The 27,692-nt window shown below is 36.5% G+C and overlaps 1 long non-coding RNA gene across 1 annotated transcript; it reads right to left on the bottom strand.

The window, feature by feature from the left end:
- On the bottom strand, positions 1-26,488 carry LOC141567275 (uncharacterized). Its single transcript, XR_012489804.1, has 4 exons — positions 26,099-26,488; positions 3,306-3,395; positions 2,317-2,808; positions 1-1,707 (listed from the first exon to the last, which is right to left on the bottom strand). It is a non-coding gene; the product is annotated as an uncharacterized LOC141567275 (long non-coding RNA).
- Between the last annotated feature and the right edge of the window lie 1,204 nt (positions 26,489-27,692).

Here is a 27,692-nt window from a genome sequence, read left to right as displayed (position 1 = left end):
AGTATGAATTCTCTAATATATAATAAGGACTGAATTAAGTCTAAATATCTCCCCCACATTTCTTATATTAATCAGGTATCTCACCAGTATAAATTCTCTGATATTGAGTAACTTGTCCACACACAATAAAAGCTTTCCCACATTCCTTAAATTCATAAAGGTTATCATCAGTATGAATTCTCTGGCTTGAAGAAAAAACTCAATTAAGTCTAAAGACCTTTCTGCACTCTTTATATTCCTATGATTTCTCACCTGTATGAATGCTCTGATGTTCATAAATTGTCCACATACAACGAAGGCTTTATTGAATTTCTAATATTCATAAAGTACATCACCAGTATGAATTCTCTAATATGTAGTAAGAACTGAATTAAGTCTAAACATCCTTCTACATTTCTTACATTATAAATTCAGTATAAATTATCAATGCTAAATAATTTGCCCACACACAATAAAAGCTTTCCTACATTACTAATATTCATAAAGTTTCTTATCATTATAAATTCTCAATATTAAGTAACTTGTCCACACATAATAAAGGCTTTCCTACATTAGTAATTTCATAAAGTTTGTTATCAGTATGAATTCTCTGGTTTGAAGAAAGAACTCAATTGGTTCTAAAAACATTCCTACATTTCTTATACTCACAGGATTTCTCAACAGGATGAATTTTTTGGTGTTCACTGAATTATCCATGCAAATAATGACTTTCTCATATTCTTAACATTTATAAAATTTCTCAACAGTATGAATTCTCTATGGTGTTGTAAGGACTGTATTGAATTTAAACATCTTTTCATATTCCTTACGTTCATTATGTTTTTCACCAGTATGAGTTCTCTGATGTTGAGTAAATTGATATTCATTACTGAAGGTAATTCCACATTCTTTATGATCACACCATTTCTAATTAGAGCAAATTTTCTCTCAATTTTGAAAAAGAATGGGTTTATGATATTTCTTACATGAAGTTCCTATTACGAATTATGTGTTATAAAATGAGAGAATGTCTATAAGTGGTCATTTTTGTAGATAATAATTTGGGTTAAAAAAATCCTTTGAGATACCTGGCACCTCTCAAGCATGCTTTCACACATTTTCAGTCTTTTCTAAAAATAGAGGCCCTAAGGTCAAGTGTATTACTTCTTAATCTGATTCTTTAATTCCTAGATTACATATTTAGTGTCCACTCTCCTTAATTCTGAGTACAAAGGCTATTGTGGCAATAGAAGAAACTCCAGAATTAGACTGGTACATCTCTAGTGGTATTAATGGCATTCTCAGAGGGACTAGTTTTACTAGTAGGCTAGTTTTGTGCAGCTTATTACTTACAACCTTTCAATTATCTTGTAATCATACAATTTCCCATATGAATATCCTCCCAGTTAAAAATACCTGTAATTGTTAGATTCTGGCCTTGAACACTGACTAGATTGACTACATAAATAAACTAAAAGATTAAAAAAATCAAATAATGCAGAAAATCATTTGTACTGATTTCCTAGGGCTGCTGTAACCAAGTACCACAAATTTGATGGCTTAAAACAAAAGAAACTTGGGGCTGGCCGGGTGACTCAGGCGGTTAGAGCTCCATGCTCCTAACTCCGAAGGCTGCCGGTTCGATTCCCACATGGGCCAGTGGGCTCTCAACCACAAGGCTGCCAGTTCAATTCCTCGACTCCCGCAAGGGATGGTGGGCAGCGCCCCCTGCAACAAAAATTGAACATGGCACCTTGAGATGAGCTGCCGCTGAGCTCCCGGAGGGCTCAGTTGATTGGAGCGCATCCTCTCAACCACAAGGTTGCCGGTTCGACTCCTGCAAGGGATGGTGGGCTGTGCCCCCTGCAACTAGCAACAGCAACTGGACCTGGAGCTGAGCTGCGCCCTCCACAACTAAGACTGAAAGAACAACAACGTGAAGCTGAACAGAACCCTCCACAACTAAGATTGAAAGGACAACAACTTGACTTGGAGAAAAAAAGTCCTGGAAGTGCACACTGTCCCCCAATAAAGTCCTGTAAAAAATAAAATAAAATAAAAGACTGAAAAAAAAAAAAAAAGACAAGCTGCGGATTGGGAGAAATATTTGCAAATCACATTTCTATGAAGGACTTTAATCCAGAATACATAAAGAACTTATAAAAAACAACAAACCTTGTGACAAAGGAACCAAGAATACACAATGGGGAATAAATGGTTTAAAAAAAGAAAGAAAGAAACTTATTCTCTCACAGTTCTAGAGGCCACATTATAATATCAAGGTGTTAATAATACTTCACTCCCTCCAAAGGCTCTAGGGAAGAATCCATTCCTTACCTCTTCCAGCTTTTGATGGTTATCAGCATTCTTTGTGGCTATATCACTCCAATCTCTCCCTCCATCTTCACATGGATGTCTCCTCTTCTTTGTGTTTTCTTCAGTCTCTTATAAGGACACTTGATATTGGATTTAGGATCCACCTGGGTAACCCAGGATGTTCTCATCTTAAGATCATTAATTTAATTATATCTGCTAAGACTCTTTCAAAATAAGTTAACATTCAGAAGGGCCAAGTTTTAGGACATGGACATATCTTTTGAGGCCACTATAGCATTCAATAAAATTCAATACATAATTCTGATTTTTAAAATTCTTAGGAAAATTTCTTTACTTGGAAAAATACATATTAAAACCTACAAAAAATCTACAGTAGAAATTATATTTGATATAGAAATTTTACATGTATTTTATTTAAGATTGACAATAATATAAGGATGCTAGCCATCACCTCTACTGTTTAACATGGTGCTGAAAGTCCCGGCCATATCACTATAAAGGGAAAAATGATATAAAAAGAAAGAGATAAAACTATCATCTAGAAAAACCAATGTAAACAAAAGACAAATTCTAAGAACTAACAAAATATATCAGCAAATTTTCTGTAATAAAGATCAACTTTAAAATATTAATAGTATTTCACTACATTATCAATAGTAGAAAATATTAAAAATATATCATTCACAATTTCAAAAAAGCTATAAAGCATTTAGGAATTATTAATAACTAAGAATATACTAGATCTCAATGAAGAAAAATATAATATACTTTTAAAGAACAGAGAAGATTATAAATAAACATTCTATGCTTAGATGCCATTCATTAATATAAAATATAATCTCCCCCAAATTAATCCATAAATTAAAAATCATTGACATCAAAATTCCAGTTGGATTTTTAAGGCAACTAGATAACCTTAATCTAAAATTTAACAGAAGAATAAATATCAATGAATTTTAAATCAACACAATAAATAGGAATTGGCTTACATGACAATAGGAGGTGAGAAGCCCCCAAATCTACAGTCTGAAGGCCTGAGAACCAGGAGAGTTGCTGATGGTGTGAGTTCCAGTCTGACTCTGAAAGCATTAGAAATTTAAAGTCCCTACATCAAAGACCATCAGGCAGAGAGAGTAAATTCTCTCTTGCTCAGCCTTTTGTTCTTTGTGGACCTTCCACATTGGAGAAAGCATCGGCTCTACTCACTCTGCCAGTTCAATGTTAATCTCATCCAGAAACACTCTCACAGACATACTTAGAATAATGTTTAACCAAATACCTGGACACCTCATGGCCCAGGCAAGTTAACATACAAAATTAACCATCATAGTATGTCTTTGTTCTTAGGAAACAGGTACATGAAAAATTGCAATATGAGTGTTATGTTTTTAACTGACCATAAAATCATTTAACATTTGTAAAATTCATGTAACATTGCAAAAAATATTTAACACTCAACCTCTCTTTATAGATATAGATATATAGATATAAATATATATCTCCATGTATATTTATATATAATATGGCAAGTGTTAACAATTAATGATCCTTAAGTGAAGGATATATGAATGTTCATTGTCTTATTCTTGCAAGTTTTCTGTAGATTTGACGTTTTTCAACAGTTGAAAAATCTTGAGAATCTGACTCTTATTTTTCCCACTGCTACCACCTTGGTCAAAGTCATCAAAATCTCTTATTGGGATTACTGAAATAGGCTTTTATTGTATCTTCCTGCTTTTATCATTTCCTCCCTACATTATGTTTTCAATATGCAGCCAGACTGACTTTAGCTATATCACGCCTGTCGTGAAAAGAGAAGTTCTAGCATCCTGTTTCACTCAGAGTACAAGGCAAAGCTTTACCATACCAAAACCCAAATTGTCTGGTTCTCCCATTACCGCCCTGTCCTCATTTCCTACTGCTGTCCTGACTATCCTTTCTCTGCTTCAACCATACCAACCTCTGTGCTGTTCCTTAAATACACCAAGTACACATCTTCCTTAGGGCTTCGCCTCTAGGTTTTCCCCTCTGCCTGAAATATATTCACCCAGAAAATCGCTTGGCTAACTCTCTTGCCTACTTCAAGTCTTTAATTTAACTTCCTAATGAGACCTACCATGACTATCATTTTTAGCTATGTAATATTACAATGTGTACCTCCCTCCCATCCCTCACAGATTCTTGATCCTTCTAATCTCTTCTTCCCTTTCTTTGTTCTAAAGCATATATTATCTTCTCCATATATAATTTGCTTGTTATTTTCTTATTTATTGTTTGCCTCTCCTTCTCATAAGAAAAGTTCCTCAAATGTTGGGCTTTTTGTTTATTTTGTTCAGTGATATATACCCATTGCCTAATTGGGTGTCTAGTACATAACGGATGCTCAATACATATCTATTGATAAGACAAATTATTATAACGAAATTTATATATTACTTTTGGGCTGAGATTTAAAAAGAGAGAGCCAAAAATGACTCAACAGTTTACTGCTTCAGCAATGAAGACAATAGAGTTGCCTTCAATTCAAATAGGAAAGACTGTGAGGAGAGCAGATTTGTGGGAGAAAAATCAAGTGTGTGATCCAGATATATTAAATTATAGATGTAAATCAGTCATTCCTAGTGGAAATATCTAGTTTGCAGTTAGATGTATGAGTCTGCACTTTGAGAGAAATATATAGACTGGAGTAATAAGTTTGGGAATCATTGGCATGTAAATATTACTTAAAATCATAAGACTAAATGATACTGCCAAAGGAATGTGTATAGATAAAAGTAGAGAACAGGGCTAAGGACTAAGTCTTGGAACACATAATAATAATAAACACAAAATAATAATAATAAAGGATTTTGTCAGTGAAAAAAAAACATGGCAAAGTGAACAGACAACAGTTAATACAGTTGCCCAGGGCCAGCCCGGTGGCTCAGGAGGTTAGAGCTCCATGCTCCTAACTCCGAAGGCTGCAGGTTCAATTCCCACATGGGCCAGTGGGCTCTCAACCACAAGGTTGCCAGTTCAATTCCTCGACTCCCGCAAGGGATGGTGGGCAGCGCCCCCTGCAACTAAAGATTGAACACGGCACCTTGAGCTGAGCTGTCACTGAGCTCCTGGATGGCTCAGTTGGTTGGAACGTGTCCTCTCAACCACAAGGTTTCTGGTTCGACTCCCACAAGGGATGGTGGGCTGTGCCCCCTGCAACTAGCAACGGCAACTGGACCTGGAGCTGAGCTGCGCCCTCCACAACTAAGACTGAAAGGACAACTTGACTTGGAAAAAAGTCCTGGAAGTACACACTGTTCCCCAATAAAGTCCTGTTCCCCTTCCCCAGTAATAATAATAAAAAACAGAATACAGTTGCCCACCAAATTCAATAACCTAGAAGAAATGGACAAGTTCTTAGAAACATATAGCCTTCCTAGGCTGAACCATGAAGAATTGGAAAATCTAAACAGACCAGTAACCAGTAACGAAATTGAATCAGTCATCCAAAACCTTCCCAAAAGCAAAAGTCCAGGACCAGATGCTAGTGAATTCTACCAAACCTTCAAAGAGGATCTAATACCAATCCTGCTCAAACAGGACTCCCTAACTCATTTTATGAGGCCAACATTACCCTGATACCAAAACCTGGTGAAAAAAGAAAACTACAGACCAATATCTCTGATGAATACAGACGCACAAATCCTAAACAAAATTCTAGCAAATCAAATGCAACAATGCATTAAAAAGATTATTCATCACGACCAAGTGGGATTCATCCCAGGGGCACAAGGATGGTTCAACATACACAAATCCATCCATGTGATACATCACATAAACAAAATAAAGGACAATAATCATATGATTATATCAATTGATGCAGAAAAAGCATTTGACAAGATACAACATCCATTTATGATTAAAACACTTAATAAAATAGGTATAGAAGGAAAATACCTTCACATAATAAAGGCCATATATGACAAACCCTCAGCTAATCTCATAATTAACGGTGAAAAACTGAAGCCCTTTGCTCTACATTCAGGAACACGACAGGGCTGTCCCCTATCACTTCTGCTTTTCAACATAGTGTTGGAAGTCCTCACCAGAGCAATAAGGCAAGAGAAAGAAATAAAAGGCATCCAAATTGAGAATGAAGAAGTTAAATTGTCACTCTTTGCAGATGACATGATGCTATATATAGAAAACCCTAAAGACTCCACCAAAAAGCTATTAGAAACAATCAACGAATACAGTAAAGTTGCCGACTACAAAATCAATGTACAAAAGTCCATTGCATTCCTATATACTGACAATGAAATCTCAGAAAAAGAAATAAAAACAATAATTCCTTTTGCAATTGCAGCAAAAAGAACAAAATACCTAGGAATAAACTAACCAAGGATGTGAAAGACCTATATGCTGAAAACTATAAGACATTTTTAAAAGAAATTGAAGAAGACACAAAGAAATGGAAAGACATTCCATGCTCATGGATTGGAAGAATGAACAGAGTTAAAATGGCCATATTACCCAAAGCAATATACAGATTTAATGCAATCCCCATCAAAATCCCAATGGCATGTTTTAACGAAATAGAACAAAAAATCATCAGATTTGTTTGGAACCACAAAAGACCCCGAATAGCCAAAGCAATCTTAAGAAAAAAGAACAATACTGGAGATATCACACTCACTGACTTTAGCTTGTACTACAAGGCTACAATAATCAAAACAGCATGGTATTGGCAGAAAAACAGACACATGGACCAATGGAATAGAATTGAGAACTCAGAAATAAAACCACATAAATATGGACAGATAATTTTTGATAAAGAAGCAAAAAACATACAATGGAGAAAAGACAGCCTCTTCAATAAATGGTGCTGGCAGAATTGGAAAGCCACGTGCAAAAGAATGAAACTGGATTGCTATCTGTCACCATGTACTAAAATTAATTCAAAATGGATCAAAGACTTAAGCATAAGACCTGAAACAATAAACTGCATAGAAGAAAACATAGGTACTAAACTTATGGTTCGAAGAGCATTTCATAAATTTGACTCCAAAGGCAAGGGAAGTAAAAGTTAAATAAATGAATGGGACTATATCAAACTTAAAAGCTGCACAGCAAAAGAAACCATCGACAAAATAAAGAGGCAACCAACTGAATGGGAGAAGATTTTTGCAAACAATGCCTCTGCTAATATCCAAAATATACAAGGAACTCATGCAACTCAACAACAAAAAAACAAACAACCCAATTGAAAAATGGGCAGAGGACCTGAATAGACATTTCTCCAAAGAGGACATACAAATGGCAAATAGATGTATGAAAAAATGCTCAACATCACTAATCATCAGAGAAATGCAAATAAAAACCACAATGAGATATCACCTCCAGCCAGTTAGAATGGCTATCATCAACAAGACAAATAGTAACAAGTGTTGAAGAGGCTGTGGAGAAAAAGGAACCCTCACACACTGTTGGTGGGAATGCAGACTGGTGCAGCCGCTATGGAAGGCAGTGTGGAGGTTCCTCAAAAATTACAAACAGGGGCAGGCCCGGTGGCTCAGGTGGTTGGAGCTCCGTGTTCCTAACTCCGAAGGCTGCCGGTTCGATTCCCACATAGGCCAGTGGGCTCTCAACCACAAGGTTGCCGGTTCCATTCCTCGAGTCCCACAAGGGATGGTGAGCAGCGCCCCCTGCAAAACAGCAACTGGACGTGGAGCTGAGCTGCGCCCTCCACAACTAAGACTGAAAGGACAACTTGAAGCTGAATGGCGCCCTCCACAACTAGGATTGAAAGGACAACAACTTGACTTGGAAAAAAAAAAAAAAGTCCTGGAAGTACACACTGTTCCCCAATAAAAGTCCTGTTCCCCTTCCCCAATAAAATCTTTTTTTAAAAAAATTACGAATAGAATTACCATATGACCCAGCAATCCCTCTCCTGGGTATCTACCCAAAAAATCTGAAAACATTTATACATAAAGACAAGTGTGCTCCAATGTTCATTGCAGCTTTATTTACAGTGGCCAAGACATGGAAACAACCAAAATGTCCTTCGATAGATGAATGGATAAAGAAGTTGTGGTATATATACACAATGGAATACTATTTGGCGGTTAGAAAAGATGAAATAGGACCATTTGTGACAACATGGATGAATCTTGAGATTATAATGCTAAGCGAAATAAGTCAGACAGAAAAAGCAGAGAACCATATGATTTCACTGATATGTGGTATATGAATCAAAAACAACAAAAGAACAAGACAAACAAATGAGAAACAAAAACTCATAGACACAGACAATAGTTTAGTGGTTACCAGAGGGTAAGGGGGGCAGGGGATGGTAGATGAGGGTAAGGGGGATCAAATATATGGTGATGGAAGGAGAACTGACTCTGGGTGGTGAACACACAATGGGATTTATAGATGATGTAATACAGAATTGTACACCTGAAATCTATGTAACTTTACTAATAATTGTCACCCCAATAAACTTTAATTTTAAAAAAATATAGTTGCAATGTCTGAAAAAACAAGTAACTAATGTCTGGAAAATAAAGGAAACCAACAAGAAAAACAGGAATGACAGTGACAAGACAGTCAACTGACCACAATGGAAAATCAAAAGAAAAGATGTAATATAAAATACAATCTCAAAAAAAAAACAATCTCCACAAGTTAATCTTTATTATTATTTATTAATAATCACATACATGAAAATTAAAAGAAAATTATATAATGCTTTATATCAGAATGCCAAAAATACGAAAGCTAGTAATTCCCAACGTGGGAAAGAATGTGGAAATAAAAAAGAAACCTCATGCATTGCTGTTGGGAGTGTAGTCTGATGCAGCCATTCTGAAGCCCAACTGGAGCTACTTAAGTAGAATACTCTATAAACCATCAGTTTTATTCTAGTGCTGCATCCAAAAGAAATTATCATACAGGTGCATACAGGGATACAAAATCAGGATGTTAATTTCTGCATTTTGTCTCAAAATAATTCTCATAAAAATAGATAGTGAGCTGGTCAATTTTGTTTAACTCATTGCTAATGGAAACAGCAAGATGACAAAGTTGGCCAAAGACAAGAAGATAAATGTGAATTTTATAATCGGGAATGGGAAGAATGCTAAAATAAGATTGCCAAATTAAATTCCGAACTGGTTAATGTCCACCAGAAAGACAAAACGTTGGTGGTTAATTGCTCTACTTGACAGAAATTATTATATAATAATTAGATTTGAAGAACTGAAAATATTCTGGCCTCTAATAAGTAATGCAAACTAAGTTACATCCTGTCCAAAATCAGATGATCCTTAAAGATACTTGTAGAAAATGCCCTAAAATTATTTTGAAAGGGCAGACAGTTATCTTTTTTTGCTTCATTTCCATGTTTTGGATTTTTCTTAATCCTTCAATGTGATTATGAATAATTCCAAAATGTTATTCTTCATCACTAAAAGGCTGTCTTATGCAGGCTTTGTTGTGGTGATGGATTGATTAGATTCATAGATGAAACAAAGGGAATGCACTAACACTCATGGTCAGTAAATCTAGATTTTTACATACAGTGATGAGCAACTGCTAGGTACACAGAATTAACAGCTGTCAGGATATTACGTAAGGAATTTAAGATTGAATTTTCAATAGCCTCTGTCTTTCAGTGATATTGTCATTATTCTTGTTTGCTCAACTATTTCAATGTTAGAAAACCCAAATCAAGATATTCATCTCAATCAGGTTTTGTCTTCAGCTCCAGTAAATGTGAGTGAAATCTTTCCTCTAGGTTTCCAAAATTTGCTAGAATTCCTGGCCTGCCAGGAAGTAGTAGTATTCTTTATTCTTTGTAAGGCTAGGATCCAAAAGCCCAAAAGAATAGTTACCAGACCAGATTCTTAGATGAGCATCTTAGGCATTTATTCCACATAGGAAATACAATTCATGTTTCTTGATGATGGGATTGTCATACCTAATAAAATTAAATCTGTTCTCAAATATGACACTTGTGATCTTGGTTTCACAAGTGATTTGTCAAATTATGGGACAATTTTGATTTGTCCAATTTAAAGCAATCAAACTGTTTTTTTTAAAAAGGCAGATTCTGATGGAACCGATAGCATAAAAATTAAAAAGAAGTTCTGGTTCCAGGGAAAATGGAGTAACTACACTACACCCTGACTAGTTGCATTCTCCCACTGAATACAATTATAAATGCTAGCTAGACAGAATGCACGGAGCAGCTATCTGAGGTCTCTGAAAAGTTAATGTAGCAGTCAGATTTGTGAAGGAGACCAAAATTTGAAGTTCCGCTAAACAAGCACTCTCTTCCTCCTCTGATACTGCCCAGCCTGGACCCAAAAGCATCCTGAAACTCAGAAGTGCACACCAGCTGCAGACAAAAAGTTACAACAGAATCTTTCTCTTACTGGTCTTGTAACCAGAAAACAGACTACTAGAGCTTCGAGATAGTGGGATGTGTGTCTTTTTTTTTTCTTTTTTCCCTTCTTTCCTGACCAATCCCCAGGTACCAGACAGGTGCCTAAAACTCTGAGGAAGGGGATGCCTTCTCTCTGACCAGAGAATCTGTAGTCCTAAAAACACTGAACACAGCCCCATTGTTTTTTAAATATATTTCTGTCATCTATCTACTTGGTCCTGAATGCAGACACCATCATGGGATGTTTGTGGTAGAGACGGGAAACTGAAACCTCAGCTTTCAGTCAGAAGGACCAGAAATAAAGGCCCCAGAGAGTCATGGAAGGCAATGGAGATCAGAAGAGTGATTCCCCTGAACTTGAATATAAACTCATGGGCTCACCTCCAAGATGTGTGGATCTCACTCTAAATGGCATACTACAGGCTTTAAGAGCTGAGAGGTACAGTACCCCACTGCCCAGGTCCAGGACTGACCACTGGGTGGCGCACCTGCAGGCCCGCTGCAAACAGTACTTCAATCACTTTGAAAACATACCTGACTTTAGAACCAAAGTCAACATGAGGCAGGTTAAAAACTTGAGGCCTAAACCTAACCTGGTCAATCACCTGCTAAAGCAAAATGAAACAAAAACCCACAACATTCTCCTTATGATATAAACAAGACCAAGAATCTCATAATATAATGTTCAAAGTGTCTAGGATGAAATCTAAAATTATGTGGCATAAAAACCAAGAAACTCTCTTGTGAAAAACCAAGAAACTCTCAAATCACAAGAAAAATTCAATCAATAGGCACCAATTCCAAGATGACTCAGATGTTGGAATTATCAAAAGATATTAAGGAAGAAATTATAATTGGGCTCTAGGAATTAAGGGTGAACAATTTTGTAACAAATAAAAAAACATCAGCAACAAAATAGAAGATATAAAGAACCAAATGCAAACTGCAAATATCAGACTGAAATATAATAACTAAAATAAATTCATTAGATGGGTCAATAGCAGAATGGCTATGACAGAGAAAAAAGCTAGCAAATTTGAAGATAGACCAAGAGAAAGAATCCAATCTGAACAAAAGAGAAAAAAAGATTGATAAAAAGAACAAAAAGGGCGGCCGGTTCGCTCAGTGGTTAGAGCTCAGTGCTCATAACACCAAGGTTGCCAGTTCTATTCCCACGTGGGCCAGTGAGCTGTGCCCTCCACAACTAGATTGAAAAAAGAGCAACTTGACATGGAGCTGATAGGTACTGGAAAAACAAACTGTTTCCCAATAAATTAAAACAAAACAAACAAACCAAAAAAACCCACAAAAATTCAGATACCTGAAGGGTAATACCAAAGGGCCTTAACATTTGTGTCATCAGTGTCCCAGAAGAAGAGAAAAAACATGAAGCAGAAAAATATTTGAAGAACTCAAGACTGAAAACTTCTCAAATTTGGCAAAAGATAAACTTACATAAAAGAAGAGGCTTAGTAAAACCCAAACAAGACAAAATCAAAGAAATACATTCCCGGAAACATGATTAACAAACTGCTGAAAACTAAAGGCAAACAAAAACAAAAAAACTGAAAGCAATCAGAGAAAACAACGCATTTTACATAGGTGAACAACTATTCAAATGACTATGTACTTCTTATCAGAAGCAATAGAGGCCAGGAGAAACGCAACATTTTTAAAGCACTGTAAGAAAAAAACTATCAATTCAGAATTCAGTAATCCAGCAAAAATATTCTTCAGGAAGTAAGGTAAAATAAAGACATTATCAGATGAAGGGAAAAAATAAGACAATTCATTTCTAGTAGACCTGCTCTAAAAGAAATTCTGAACAAATTTCTTCAGATGGAAGGAAATTATACCAGAGAGAAATTTGGAACATCAGAAATGAAGTAAAACAAATGGTAAATATATGGGTACGTATAATAGGCTATTTTTCTCCATTGAAATTCCATAGACTAGATGATGGTTGAAAGCATGAATTTTTCTGCCTCTATTTTTTTTTTAATTGGGGAATATTGGAGAACAGTGTGTTCTCCAGGGCCCATCAGCTCCAAGTCATTGTCCTTCAATCTAGTTGTGGAGAGCGCAGCTCACTGGCCCATGTGGGAATCGCACCAGCAACCCTGTTGTTCAGAGTTCACACTCCAACCAACTGAGCCATCTCGCCGCCCAGTATCATTCTATTTCAATGTCTGTATTGTGCCAGGCAAAGTGATAGGTTCCAGGGAATCACAGAGAGTAAAAGCAAACACAGGCACTGCAGATCCCTCTTTTAAGTATTCCAGATCACATAAAAAAGTAAACTTCCAAATTCTTTATTTGAAAAACGTGTATGAGTAAAAAGATGGGATAAAAGTAGCACCAACAAAGAGACTTCTGGTTTCTGCACTGACATCTAAAGAGCTTGGAATACATCACTACCATCCTAATGAAAAGAACACAGCTGACCAAACCAAAGACCAACTCTTCTCATATCTATCAGAAAATTGAGGTCACAGGGCAAGCTGTTGGCCCAAAAACTGGAGAGGTGGATACAGAGAATCACAGAGTATCTGGAGCAGAAACCCCCTGCTGGAGCCAGTAGCTGTAGGAACACTTAAATTGTGTTTGACAAATTACTGGAGGCTCAGTGTGCACTGGGTTGACAGTTAAAAACTCTGGGGCCTCCGTTTTAAGGGAACCACCACAATTTCCCGAGTTTTACTCCAGAAAAATCTTATCATGCTGCCTACGGGAGGCGGGGGAAACTGACCATTTAGAAATATACCCAGAGGGTTCTGTTCTCTTTAACAAAGTTCTGCCCTCAAAAGAAATTATTTTACCAGAGCCTAACCAATGTGGGGAGAGAAAAATATTCCATTCCATCTCCTTCTAGCCTTTGACATGGGGGAAAGAAAATACCCAAATCCAGCTTGTCTAGCATTCATGTATCACCTAAGGTGGTGGTGGGGGGGGTGATGTCACGAAGATAGCGGAGTAGGAGACCCCAGCCTCCATCTCTCCACAAAAATCAACAATTAGACACTATCCATGTACAAAAAAAGCCCTGGACTCCACTTAAGAAACTTCAGCAACAGAGAAGAACAAAACAAAACAAAATTAAGAATCACCACACAAAAAGGGAAGAAAGAGCAGCTTCCTTTTGCCTGAATCATCCCATTGCCCTATCAGGATTGCTCAGCGCCAAGAGAAAACTCCCCAGCTAGAAAGTTTCCCTCACTGGGAAAGGCAGAACGGTGAATGACCAGTTTCGCCAGACTTTTGGACACTGCACAAAAAAACCACTTCAGTTTCACCCTACCCAGAGACCAGCAAAGGTGAAAAACTGAGCTGTATAGATGGCTCAGAACAAGGAAGAAAAGTAGGGCTACCAATATCAGCCATTCGGCAGGAATTACCGTGGTTCCCAGTCACCTGCTCCACACACAACCCCAGCAGCTTTCACCACTGAAGAAACCAATAGCCAGCACAGCTACCATGGAAGTCTCTGCAAATTTCACCAGTTATCCTCCCACAGGTATTTGTATTCACTAACACCAGCTGCCTGAGTCCAGGGACCCCCCCTTGGCAGCCATCCCAAGCCTCTGCAGCTGCGCAAGTGAAAGACACCAGCCTAGACCCCTAAAGCTGACCCCCACCACTATGTGCACTTGAGGCTAGCCTCTCCAGCTGTGCACTTGCGCGCTACTAGCCCCATACACTTGACCAACTTCCATTGCCATGTGCACACCCATGGCAAGATCTTACAGCAATGGAAGTGCATGCCAAGGCCCACACAGCTGCTTGGGGGCTTGAATTTGACCTTAGCTCCTGTCACTGGCCTTCACAATTGGGTTCACCTGCAATCAGCCCCTCCAGCTATCCACCCACACACCCCAGGCCCAGCCCCCATCACTGGCCTCCACTGCCATGTGCACACCCTGGGGGAGACTGTGCAGCCACAGGAGGAGTGCACACCAATCACCAGGATCCCCACAGCTACTTGTGGGCCTCGATCCAGCTCTGTCTCCTGTCACGGGCCTACATCACTGGGCTCACCTGCAGCTTGCCCCTCCAGCTGTGAACCTACATGCCCCTGGCCAACCTCTCAACACTGGGCTCCATACTTGTGCCTATGGCAAGAACCAGTAGCTACAGCACTGCACACTGACAGCCAGGACCCCATAACTGCCAGTGTCCACAGTTGGCTCCAGCCCTTGCTCTTTGCGTTGGCCCCCACCACTACGTGTGTGTCTATAACTGGTCCCTGCCACTACATCTGGAGCTGGCCCTGCAGCAAAAACTGTGCACACCAACAGCTCCAGCCAACAATGCTGCCTACCCTGGTCCCTACCTGCTGGACTGGGAGGTACTACTGAAGACCCCAACAGCCATTGCCACCTCTGCACACACACACCCCAGTGTTTCATCAAGAACCACACAGCTGTTGACTCTGTGGATGCAAGCAGCCTGAGCCTGAGCCAAAGAATCAGGCACTCCCGGACACTGAGCCACTAGATGCCTCTGCACTTGTCACCCTGCACCACCAGACCCAGGGCCACAGCATGCTCCAGCATACCCCCACCTGCAGGTGAAGGTCATTCCTTACTGAAGCAGGTCCATAAAGTCTAGAAGAACTTGCTTCTTCAAATGTGTAGACACCTACACAACGCTACAGAGACCATGAAGAATCAGGGAAAACTGACTCCCCCAAAGGAACACAGTAACTGACTCCAAAGAAATAGAGATATAGTAATTGCTTGACAAAGAATTCAAAATAACAAATGCAGGCAAAGATGTGGAGAAAAGTAAACTCTGGGGCACTGTTGGTGGGAATGAAAATTGGTACACCCACTATGGAAAACAGTATGGAGGTTCCTCAAAAAATTAAAAATAGAACTACCATATGAGTCAGCAATCCCATTTCTGGGTATATTTCTGAAGGAGATGAAATCACTATCTCAAAGAGATACCTGCATTACCATGTTCATTGCGGCCTTATTCACAATAGCCAAGACATGGAAACAACCTAAACATCTAGATAGATAGATAGATAGATAGATAGATAGATAGATAGATAGATAGATAGAAAATGTATACACATTTTAAGAAAGGAGAAACTGTATTAAAATTACACTGATGATAACCACTTTGAGCACTTATTGTAACTGCAGAAGTCAAACATGACTTGTATTCATCTTTTGTTATCAGTATATATTGAGTAGTACAACTTTAATACAGTTTTTTCCTTTCTTAAAATGTGTATACATTTTTTGGCATCCCGTGTGTGTGTGTGTGTGTGTGTGTGTGTGTGTGTGTGTGTGTGAACAGGGGGTGTCAAAAAATGTATATAAGTGGACACTTTGGTCAACGTTGCTCAAGCAGTAGTTCACCATAATCAGAAGTGTCTGGACACTGATGGTAACCACTTTGAGCACCTCTTGTAATTGCAGAAGGCAAACATGATTTGTATTCATCTTTTGTTATCGGTATATATTATTACAATTTTAATCAGTTTTTCCTTTCTTAAAATGTGTGTACATTTTGTGGCATCCTCTGTATATATATTTCAGCCATAAAAATATAAATGCTGCAATTTGTAACCACATTCACATACCTTGAAGGCATCGTGCTAAGTGAAATAAGTCAGACAAAGACAAATACTGCCTTATCTCACTTATATATGGAATCTAAAAACATCAAACTCTTAGAAACAGAGAGTAGAATGGTGGTTGCCATGGGCTAAGGGGTAGGGAAAGAGGGGAGATGTTAGTCGAAGGGCACAAGCTCAGTTATTAGATGAATAAGTTCTGGGGATCCAACATACAGCAAGGTGACTATAGTTAACAATACTATATTATATATTTGAAAGCTGCTATGACAGTACAGTTTTAATGTTCTCACCATAACAAGCCCTCAGACCACAATGGAATTAAAAAATTGGTAACAGAAAGACAGTGGGAAAATCCCAAATTATGTGGGTATTAAACAACAGGCCTTTAAATAACATATAGGTCAAAAAAAGAAGTCACAAATTTTAAAATACTTTGAACTAAATGAAAATTAAACTCTTACATATCAAAATTTGTGGGATGCAGCAAAAGCAGTGCTTAGAGGGAAATTTATAGCATTAAATACATATATTAGAAAAGAAAACAGATCTAGAATCAATAATCTAAGCTTCCACATTGGGAAACTAGAAAAAAGAAAGAGTAAATTAAATCCAAAGTAAGCAGAATATTAAAACTAAAATTAGAGTAGAAGTCAATAAAATTGTAAATAGGAAAGCAATAGATAAAAATCAATGAAAACTAAAATCTGGTTCTTCAAAAGTATGAATTAAGTTGATAAACCTCTAGTCAAGCTAACCAAGAAAAGAGAAGACATAAATTACTAATATTGGAAATAAAAGAGGCACCATCACTACTGATCCCAAACATTAAAACAGTAATAAAAGAATATTATGAACAATTCTATACCCACAAATTTGATAACTTAGATGAAATAGTACAATTTCTTGAAAGATACTATCTGCCAAAACTCACACAAGGAGAAATAGATCATTAAACAAATACATTTATTTGTTTAATATATCTATTAAACAAAATTGAATCAACAATTAATAACTTTCCAAAATAGAAAGCACAAGACCCAAATGGTTTCAAATTCTACTAAACATTTAAAGAGGAAATGATACCAAATTTCTTTTTAAAAAAATAGAAACAGAAGGAACACGTCCTAACTAATTTTATGAGGCTAGCACTACCTTATACCAAAATCAGACAAAGATATTATAAGAAAGGAAAATTACAGAGTATTATCTTTCATGAACATAGATGTAAAAATTTCAACAAAATATTAGCATATCAAATGTAACAATGTATAAAGGAATTATACATCATGACCCATGGGATTTATTCCAGGTATACAAAGGTGATCCAATATTTGAAAATCAATTAATGTAATCTGTCAGATCAATAGGCTAAAGAAGAAAAATCATATAACCATATCAAAAGATGCAGAAAAAAAGCATTTGAAAAATCCAACGTCCATTTATGATTAAAAAAAAAACAACTCTTAGCAAACTAGGAATAGCAAACTAGGAAGCCTTCAACTTCATAAACAATATCTATAAAAAGCATACAGCTAACTTACTTAATGATAAGAAACTTGATGCTTTTTCCTTAAGATTAGGTACAAGACAAGGATGCCACCTCTCACCACTACTATTCAGAATCATAATCATATCTAATGCATTAAGACAAGGAAAGGAAATAAAACATGTACATATTGGAAATAAGAAATAGAACTGTCTGTGTTTGCAGATGATATGATCGACTGTCTATGCAGAAACCCCCAAAGAATCAACAACAAAAAAAACTTCTGGAACTAATAAGCAATGATAGCAAAGTGGTTGCAGGATACAAAGTTAATATACAAAGTCAATTGCTCTCCTATATACCAGCAATGAACAATTGGAATTTGAAATTAAAAACATAATGCCATTTATATTAGCACCTAAATCACTGAAATACCTAGGTATGCATGTAACAAAATATGTAAAGACTCTATATGAGGAAAACTACAAAACTCTGATAAAAGAAATCACAGAAGATCTAAATAAATGGAGAGCTATTTTATGTTTATTGACAGGAAAATTCAACATTATTAAGATGTCAATTCTTCCCAACATGACCTATAGATTCAATGCAATCCCAATCAAAATTCCAGCAAGTTATTTTGTGGATATTGACAAACTGATTCTAAAGTTTATATGGAGGGGCAAAAGACCCAGAATAGTCAACACAATATTGAAAGAGAAAAACAAAGTCAGAGGACTAACACTGCCTGACTTCAAGACGTAATATAAAGCTACAGTAATCAAGACAGTGTGCTATCAAGGAGATATCACCTCATGTTAAAATGGCTATTATCAACATGACAAGAAATTACAAGGGTTGGAGATGATGTGGAGAAAAGGGCACCCTTGTATACTGCTGGTGGGAATGTAAATTGGGCAGCCTCTATGATAAACAGTATGGAACTTCCTCAAAAAATTAAGAATGGAGCTACCATATGACCCGGCAATCCCTCTTCTGGGTATCTATCGGAAAAATTTGAAAGTGCTTATTCATAAAAATATGTGTCCCTATGTTCACTGCAGCATTATTCACAATAGCCAAGACATGGAAACAACCTAAGAGTTCTTCGACGGATGATTGGATAAAGAAGATGTGGTACATGTATACAACGGAATACTACCCTGCCATAAAAAGATGAAATACTGTCATTTGCAACAACATGAATGGATCTTGAGAGTATCATGGTAAGTGAAGTAAATCAGATGAAAAAGGACAAGAACCACATGATTTCACTCATATGTGGTATATAAAACAAAACGCAACAAATGAACAAATAAAACAAACTCATAGGCACACACAACAGTACAGTGCTTACCAGAAGGGAAAGAGGGTTGAGAGGGGGAATGAAGAGGGTAAAAGGGGTCAAATATAGGTGATAGAAAGAGACTAGATTTTTGGTAGTGAGCACACAATGGAATATACAAATGTTGTATTATAAAGTTTTATACTTGAAACATATAATTAACCAGTTACCCCAATAAATTTAACTTTTTTTAAATGTAACAAAGAAAAATGACAGTGTGGTATTGGCAAAAGAATAGACAAATAGATCAACGGAATAGAAAGCCTAGAAATAGAACCACACAAATATAGCCAACTGATCTTTGACAAAGGAACAAAGGCAATTCAATGGAGAAAAGGGAATCTTTTCAGAAAATGTCCAGTGCTGAAGTAACTGGAAATCCAAATGTAAACAAACAAACAAACAAAAAAGAATGTAAACACATAACCTTACACCTCTCACAAAAACTCTCAGAATGAATCAATAGATCTAAATGTGAAATAAAAACTATAAAACTTCTAGAATATAATGTAGGAGAAAATGTAGGAAACCTTGGGTTTGGTAATGATTTTTCAGATATAACACCAAAAGCACAATCTAAGAAAGACAAAATTGATGTTGGACCTCGTTAAAATTTAATACTTCTGCCCTATGAGAGACACTGTTAAGAGAATAGGAATACAAGCTATAGACTGGGAGAAAAATGTTTGCAAACCATGTACCTGGTAAAGAACTTGTATCCAAAATATATGCTATAGATTGTAAATTTGTGTCCTCTCAAATTCATATGTTGAAATCTTAATCCCCAAGGTGATGATATTAGGAGGTGGGGTCTTTGAGAGTGTCCACCCTCATGAATGGGATTAGTGCCCTTATGAAGGAGACCTCACAGAGCTCCATAGACTCTTTCCACCACGTGAAAAGATAGCAATCAAGGAACAGGAAGCCTTCACCAAACACAAATCTGCCAGTGCCATGATCCTCGACTTCCCAACCTCTAGAACTGTGAGAAATACATTTCTGTTATTTATAAGCTACCCATTCTATGGTATTTTGTTATAGTAGCACAAACAAACTAGGACAATATACAAAAAACTCTTAACACTCAACAATAAAAGAAACAGCTCAGTTTAAAAATGGACAAAAGATGTGAACAGACATTTCACCAAAGACAATATACAAATGGCAAAAAAGCATGAAAAGAAGCTCTATATTATACATCATTAGAGAACTGCAAATTAAAACAATAAGGAGATACCATTACACACCTATTAAAATGGCTAAAATCCAAAACACTGACAACATCAAATGCTGGCAAAGATGTAAAGCAGCACAAACTTTCATTCATTGTTGGTAGGAATGAAAAATGGTACATCCACTTTGTAAAACATTTTGGCAGTTATTTAGAAAACATAACATAGGCTTACCATATGACCCCGCAATTGTGTTTCTAGGTTTTTACCTAAATGATTTCAAAACTATGTCCACACACACACAAAAAAAAAAACCCTGTATACAAATATTCATAGCAATTTCATCCATAATTGCCAAAAAATTGAAAGCAATCAAGACATCCTTCAATAGATAAATAAATGAGGTGTGGTATATTGGTAGAATGGAATATTATTGAATGATCAAGAAATGAGCTATTAAGCCAGGAAAAGATATGGAGGAAACTTAAATGCATGCTACATATTATATGATTCCAATATGATTCTTATATGAAAGGCTACATACTATATGATTCCTATATGAAAAAAGGCAAAACTATGCAGACAGTAAAAAGATAAGTGGTTATAGGAAGTTCAATTTGGGGGTGGGAGTGGGATTAACAGGTGGAGTACAGGGCAGTTTTTAGGGCAGTGAAACTGTTCTGTATGACTAATGGTAGAAATATGACATTATGCATTTGTCAAAACCCACAGAACTGTAAAACACAAAGAGTAAACACTAGTATAAACTACGGACTTTAGTTAATAATATATCGATATTGGTTCATCATCATTTATAACAAGTGTACCACACTAATGCAAGATAGTAATAATAGAAAGCTATAGGAGTGAGAAGAGAGGGCATATAGGTACTCTATATTTTCTGCAGATATTTTCTTTAAACCTAAAACTGTTGTAAAAAGAACTAGAATTGGACCCCTACCTCACACCATATAAAAATAAATGCCTTTTGTTGCTTGTGTTTTGGTGTCATCTCCATGAACTCACTGCCAAATTAAAAGTCATGAAGATTTCCTCCTATGTTTTTTCTAGGAGTTTAACAGGTTCAGGTCTTACATTTAACTCTTTAATCCATTTTGAATTTATTTTTATGTGTGGTGTAAAATGAGGGTCCAATTTCATTCGTTTGCTTGCGGATATCCAATTTTCCCAACACCATTTGTTGAAGAGATATTCTGATCCCATTGTGTGTTCTTGGCAACCTTGCTGAAGATCAGTTGACTGTATATGCAGAGCACAGGTAACAAAAGTAAACCTAGATAAATGAGACTACATCAAACTAAAAAACTTCTGCACAGAAAATGAAACAATCAGTAGAGTAAAAAGGCAACCTATGGAAAGGGAGAACATATTTGCAAACCATAAACCTGATAAGGGGTTAATTTCTAAAATAATAAAGAGCTCCTACAACTCAATAGCAAAAAAAAAAAAAATCCAACAAAAGCCCAACTAATAACCGTATTAAAAATGGGCCAAGCACTATAAAAAAAATAAAATAAAATAAAAAAAAATAAAAAAATCTTTTTGGATCCAATTATATGTATTTAAATAAAATTAGAAAATTTAAAAATAAATAAATAAATAAAATAAAAACACCAAAAAAAAAAAAAAAAAAAAATGGGCCAAGCACTTAAATAGATATTTCTCCAAAGAAGATATACAAATGGCCAATGGGTATATGAAAAGATGCTCAACAGCCCTAATCATTAGGGAAATGCAAATCAAAACCATAAGCTATCACCTAACATCTGTTAGAATGGCTATTACACACACACACACACACACACTAGTGAGGATGTGGAGAAAAGGGAACCCTTGTACACTGTTGGTGGGAATGCAAAATGGTGCAGCCACTATGGAAAACAGTATGGAGGTTTCTCAAAAAATTAAAGAGTACTACCATATTATCTATGTGGCTAAAATAGCATCAACAATATAACTTCAAATCAACTTCAATTATTAATATTGAGGCAAAAAATTTAGGTAACATATTAGCAAACAAAATCCAATAACACATTATAAAAATAAGGCATTATGACTAAGTGGAATTTACCATAAATACGCAAGAATGGAATATTAGGAACTGCATTAGTATAATTCACCAAATCAATAGATCTAACAAGAAAAGTCATAATTATTTCCGTATGTCCATACAAAGTCCTTCAATAATATTCAACACACATTCCACATTTTTTAAACAATCAAAATAGGAATTGATGGTTATATCTCTAATCTGATGATGTATATATTACATTATACTTATTATATTTTATCACATAATATATAATATAGCATATGTACATATGTTATATATATAAAATCATGTTAGGGATGCATCTTACTTAATGGGGAAACACTGAAGAAGCTTCAGTAAAGGTCAGGAACAAAGCAAGGATGCTTTCTATTTCTACTACTATGTAATATTGCAGTGGAGGAACTGTCAAATGCAGTCAGAGAAAGGAAAATAAATAGAGGTATGTAAATTGGAAAAGAAGCACAAAACAATTCGGTAGGATGTCAGGACATAAAATTTACACACAAAAATCAATAATCTTCATATACATAAACAATAACAAGTTAGAAATTGTTATGAACTATAAGACCTTATAAACAAAAATGGATAAATTCTTAAAAACTTATCAAGAAATATAAAAAATATCATGTGTGGAAAAACTTAATGCACAAAAGTGGATTTGAGCAACTGGAAAACGTTCCTTGTTCTTCATGTAAGTCTCTTTGACTTAATATCATAAAGGTATCAATTTTCTCCAAATTAATAGATAAGTTAATATCTCAATAAAAATAGCAACATTTGATGGATACAGATAAACTGGAAATACATACATGCAAGAATAGAGAGGAATCACCTCATACCCATTAAAATCACTACTATAAAAAGAGTGAAAATAACAAGTATTGGCAGGGATGTGGAGAAATTGAAATCCTTGTGCACTTTGGTGGGAATGTAAAATGATGTAGTAGCTATGGAGAACAGTATGGAGGCTCCTCAAACACTAAAAATAGAACTGCCATATGATCTAGCAATTCCACTTCTGGGTATATACCCAAAGGAAGGAAATCCTGTCACATGCTACAGCATAGATTAACCTTGAACACATGATGTTACGTGAAATACATCAGTCACAAAAAGACAAATACTGTATGATTCCACTTGTTGCTAATATGAGGTACCTAGAGTAGTAAATTCATAGAGACAGAAAGTAGAATGGTGGTTGCTAAGGGCTGGGGGCAGGGTTTGGGGGTGGGAAGTTACTGTTTAATAGATATAGTTTCAGAAATGACAATCTTGGGAAGACATCTGACCTGGAGGAAAGACTTGAAGGGCGTGATGGTGAGGAGAAAGAAGGAAGCAAGCAATGAAAATAAAAACTACCACAGAAATTAAAGAAAACCACAAAATCAGAACACATACCACCCTGGCTCCACTCCCAAAACAGTGCCTTCTATTTAGGAAAAATGCATTTCATTCTACCAACTGTAGAGGGCACTCTTGAACTAGGAAGTCCGAAAAGGATCCAACTGCCTACTTTTTTTGCAATTGCTGAAACTAGAAAATAAAGACACTTCAAAATGAACAGAAAATAGCAGGCATAATATTATATAAAGACAACAAAATATGAGAATATTTTTAAAAACTAACCATAAAATAGGAAAACTGAAACAAAACACTCCAGCCTGAATTAAATAACCTTAAACAGTCATTTGGTGATATGAAAAAATACTGTGAATCAGAAAAATAACTCAGAACAGAAAATGACAAAAAACAAAGAGATCTAAGACAAGAGTTAGTCAAAATCAAGATAAATTGAAGAAAAAAAACACATCATCCCAAGGGGAAAAAGAAAAAGACTAAATGATAAGATATCCAAGCGGAAGAGATTTTATTTACAATATAACAACTGGTATCGAGGAAAATAATTAAAACAGCCAAGAAAATAAAAATAAAATCAAAACAGCAGTAAGAAGGATCAGAGAGAGCATGCTAGATACAGAGAAGGATCAAAGATATAGTCCCTGAAGAAGAAAAAACAATATAATGGAACAGATGTAGTATTTAAAATTATAATATAAGAAAACTTTCTGGAAATAAAACTTGAATCTACACATTAAAAGGGTCTTCCATGAACCTAGGAAAATTTATATGGAATGGTCTACTGACATATATCTTAGAAAACCAGTTAGATTTGAAAGAAAAAAAATCCTTTTGGCTTTAGGCAAAAAGGCCAAATCATTTATGAAAGAACAAAAATCAGGTTGGTATCAAGTTCCACAACAACACAGAAAGGCAGCAAAGAAGTTTTTAAAAACTCAAGGAAAAGAAATGTGAACCAAGATTTTATATCCAGGCACTCTGTCCTTAAAGTACCAAGGCTCTAGAAAATCAGTTTTAAATATGCAAGAAGTAGCCCAGAAATAAATCCTCTTATATGGTCAATTAATCTATGACAAAGGAGACTAAGGCATACAATGGGGTCAAGACAGTCTCTTCAATAAGTGGTGTTGGGAAAACCGGACAGCTCCATGCAAAAATTTAAATTGGATCAAGTTCTTACTTTATAAAAATAAAGTCGAAATGGATTAAAGATGTAAATGCAAGACCTGAAACCATAAAACTCCTAGAATGATTTCACTTATATGTGGATCAAAAAACAAAACAAGTGAATAAATGTAACAGACCCATTGTTATAGAGAACAAGCTGATGGTTGCCAATGGGGAGAGGGGTGGGGGAATGGGTGAAATAGAAAATAAATTGATTTTTAAAAACTCCCTGTCCCAGAATTGTGCTAAAAACAAAAACCAAGAACAGAGTGTGATGGTCAATGGATGGAAAATTACTAAGAGGAACTTGATTAGATATTAAGGATGGGAGGCGGCGGTTAAGTAAGTAAATAAATATTCAAGAACTCAAAATACCGGGGGTGGGGGGTGGGAGATGAGGGTAAGGGGGATCAAATATATGATGATGGAAGGAGAACTGACTCTGGGTGGTGAACACACAATGGGATTTATAGATGATGTAATACAGAATTGTACACCTGAAATCTATGTAATTTTACTAACAATTGTCACCCCAATAAATTTAAAAAATAAATTTAAAAAAAAGAAAAAAGAACTCAAAATACTATGCCCAGGAGTCTCTCTTGATGAATTTGCTAGAGAATGAGCTCATCCAATTAAGAACTAACTGGAGAAAAGGGAGAAACTCAGCATTATGATGGTGAGCATTAAATAAAGTGTAGAACTCCAACTAACAGGTAATGAGAAGGGTAGAAAAATAATATGTAAACTTTGTTTTCTGAAAACATGACTGAAAAAAATAGAAGTGAGGGGAAAATAGAATAAACTGATTGTTATAAAACTAATAGGAGGGAGTCAAGATACAGCTGTCAAACGAAATAAGAGAATTTGAGGACATTAGAAAAGACACAAGGTACAGTAACTATTGGAACAAACCCACAAACATTACTAAACACCGAAAGTAATTTTTACAGTAAGTTTTTGTTGTTGTTTTTAGCACTTCCTTACTTTCTGGCACTACAAGATGGTCTGGAGTTCATGCCTGTATTTCCTACCCCAGTCTTAACATCAGCCATTTCTCCGAAAAGCACTGGTTCCCGGTGGAAAGGGAGCTGAAAATCGGCTTGGAAACACGGTAACTTTGGTACTCCAGGCAGGGGAAGAATCTAGGCTGATTACCGAGAAAATAAAAGCTGGGACAGCTGCAAAAGGACTGGAAAGCGCCCGCGGGTCTCGAACCACCCTCGGAAGGGCGGTTTAAAGCGCTGAATGCACTTTTGCCGAAGGAACCGCTGAGCTAAAGCCAGTCCGCCTACAACCACTAGACTATATCATCTTGACTGGTGAGAAGGACTTACGTCACAATAAGTCGACGAAAGTGGGAGTGACCTACAATGATTTACTTTCCGAAAACCTGTCCGCTCCGCCATCCCCCGCCCCAATCAGACACTTGGAATGCTCTTCTGAGGATTCAGGTCTCCCCTAACCTCCCAGGGAGCGCTTCCGTAGTTGCTTCCGGGCTTACTCTTCCCACCGCGCAGCTGCCCTGGTGCACCACACATCTCTGGAGGCCCCCTCCTCTCCAGGCTCTGTGTCCCTCCCGCCCCCGCCCCCGCCCCCGCCCGACAACCAAACAGGGTCAGTCAGTGATCAAATCAACTTTCAAACAGTGTCTTAGTCAGGACAGTGAAACCTTTACAAGCTACAAATTCTATTTCAGGCCTTTTTTCGAACTTGGCAGCTAAACCAGATAAACCCTACAGCTCCTCTCCCAGGTGTTATATACTTGCAGTTAACACTATTTTAAAATATTTTAAACCCCACATGAACACCCTCTTCCTTTTATGTATACTGCAAATAGCTAATCATTTTCTTCACTTTTCTCCAGTTAACCACTGTTAGGATTTTTGTGTCTCTCTCCAGTCCTTTTCCTCCACCTATGTATTTAATACATACAACATAGTTTTATGATTGGGGGACTTATTGGGGATCAGTTTGTTGGGAATTGTTTTCGTGTTTGCTTACTTAACAGTAGGTCTTGGAGATCTTTCTTGTCAATATATATAGAATTGATTCATATATAATGTAATGGCTGCATTATATTCAAGTACAAATAAACCAGTTTTAAATGTTTCACTGTTATAAAATAAAGCTGCAGTAAACATCATTCTATGTATATGTACACATAAGCAAGCATGTTTTTAGGATATTTATGAGTAGAACTGCTGGATTAAAGATTTCACATTAAGGGTTTTTACAACATGGCTCTATAGAAGCAGAGAGATCCATTTTCCAGTATGCAGGGACTGGATATTTGAGGCTTAGTATCCTCTCTGGTGCTTAAAAATCTTGCTTTTCATAAATAGGATTCAGTAAATACTTATTACTTGATTAAAAAAAAATTTCACATTTAAAATTTCTGGAGGGGATTATGGGAGAGACAGAAGGGCCCCTGGAGGTGCCTGAGGCTACAAATCATCTGAAGCCATAATGATCTTTTGCTCCCCAAATACTTTAAATGGCAATCGCATCAGAAAGTAAACGCCACAGCAGTGGGGCCTTGATGCCTTGCTCCAGAAGATACTACAAGGGCCTAGAACATGCTCAGCATCTCAGCACCTACTAAATAAACGACTACGTGGGCCAGTCACAGGCATATTCCTCAAACAGAAGGCAAAATACCCATAGATTTTGGAAAGACCACAAACATCATAGAAGTTTCTCTTACAGAGATTTCTGAGTTCTCTCTGGGGTTGCTCTGGGCTCCTAAATT

This window comes from Rhinolophus sinicus, linkage group LG10 (genome assembly GCF_036562045.2).
Source record: "Rhinolophus sinicus isolate RSC01 linkage group LG10, ASM3656204v1, whole genome shotgun sequence".
Taxonomy (NCBI): Eukaryota; Metazoa; Chordata; class Mammalia; order Chiroptera; family Rhinolophidae; genus Rhinolophus; species Rhinolophus sinicus.
This window is presented reverse-complemented; position numbering and strand designations above follow the sequence as displayed.